Genomic DNA, 2,039 nt, shown 5'->3' with positions numbered 1-2,039 from the left:
GCTCGGCCCCATGCATCTCTTATCGGTGATTATGACTGTGGCGTGTTTAACAGTGGTTGTACAGCAATTTCACAGCCGAGGGGAGGGAGAATAATTGTATTTTCCGAATGACTGAATGCAAACACTGTGCACGACTGTGCTTTTGGGCTCCTCAGTTTTTAGTAGGGGACTGAGAGGAGAAGGTATTCTGACACTGAATACACACAGAGATGGACACAAATGTGTTAAACAGCAGCCATGCAACGTAAAGCTGACCTGTAAACCAAGCTCACCTCTGCAGTGACGCATTTAATGACACCGCGTGTCACTACATGTGGAGATGAGAGATGCTCCTCGTGTTTATGTCATATGTGCTTTGAGATGCAAACACATCAGGTTTCGTCATCATTTTGAACCACATGTCAGTGGGCGTTAGGGTGTCTACAGTACCTACAGTAGGTTTTTGATTCGGTCTATCACAGCTTGCTTTGCTCGTTTGTAAATCCTCAATGCAGCCTTACAAATAGATGAGGTCACACAAATAAAGCCACCTTCACTCACACTCATGGGCTTAAGATAAAGCTCTTAATTGCAGCTGATTCCACATTCCAGCGAGAGGCTTGACGTAGTGTTGTTAGTTTGTCTGCAGTGACTCAGATATGGTAAAATCTGACTAAGGAACATTCCCCTATAAACAGGTCCTAATCTTACCCCAGAGGTGAACTGTCCACCACCTGGAGATTCTCATAAGCGTTTCACAGCCAGCAATATAAACTGAATATTCTTCCTAAATTCCTAACCTGCATTGTTCACCTCAGCACTGCTGACTAAGTTGTAAGTACAGTGTGCTATATAGAGCCCTTCGCACATGGACCTCTGGGATAATGGCTTTTATTAAGAAGGGTAATAGGAGTCAGGCAATCCAGTCGGTGTGTGGACATTCAGATATGGGTTACAGGTCCCTCAGCCATCTAAAGCAGGGCTGCAGTGAAGTGAGACGTGCCTCTATCAAAAGATTTCAGGGGATCAGGTTTATTATGTGCTTTCTGATGTCAGTATTCAAGGGTGGACAAATAAGTATACTGAATAAAGACAAAAGTGTGCAGAAGAAAGGAAAAGTAAACCTCTGAGAGAAAGCAGGTTGGATTTAAATATCATGTCTTACTTTTATTGTTTTCTTAATTAAACCTATTTTCATATGACGGTTACATCTCCTTCATGTTAAGATCACCAAACATTCTAAAACTGGGTAAATGTGTTGCATAAAGTATATTATCTCATATCATTGTGCGGCTTTTTATTTAAAAGTATCATCGACTGTTTGTGTGCAACTGAAACACTGTGGCTGCATTTCAGCACCATGGACAGAGACACAGACAAACTCGAGATGGTGATGAATATAGAAAGAAGATCCTGTGGATGTGACTGTTTAATCAGTCCCATTTAATATTGACTGTAATTCAAACTAGATGGAGCAGCTGTAGATATTAAAGGTGTTTGGATAGTGCCCACTGCAGCAAAACGTAGCCTATAAGAGCATGAAAACACAGCTTTAACAACAGTCTTTTTTGCAAAGGCATTTAAGGCAATGTAACTTTTCTAAATCTGATCAGAGAAACAACTTTTACTACTGTAAACAATGATTTCTTTTTTAAATCTGGACACTATAGCCCCCATTACTTATTAATTAATTAAGCCCAGTGGAAATTCGCACATTTGGTCTCTTATATTGTTGGATTGTTTGCAGAAAGTGGAATAAGAAATATTCATAGTTTCGCACCTTCAGCAGTCAGACATTCTTTAAAATTGTGCTTAATCCTAATTTGTTCACAGAATTTAAACGTGTTAACACCCTGAAAGCATATTTTGGAGTATTTTTTTAAGTTGATTTTATTTATGCGACATTAATAAAACATCAAATTAATTTGGGGGCTTTAAAACTTTCAGTGCTCTGCCGCCCTTTTTTTTTAATATGCATCCTCCCATAATTGATATTCCCCCAACTGCGTCGCTGCCCCTGTGGGAGAAGTCTCCCTCCGCCGCATATAGATCCAAGTGAA

The sequence above is a fragment of the Betta splendens genome, chromosome 7 (genome assembly GCF_900634795.4).
Source record: "Betta splendens chromosome 7, fBetSpl5.4, whole genome shotgun sequence".
Lineage (NCBI taxonomy): Eukaryota > Metazoa > Chordata > Actinopteri > Anabantiformes > Osphronemidae > Betta > Betta splendens.
Note: the sequence above shows the minus strand (reverse complement) of the source record.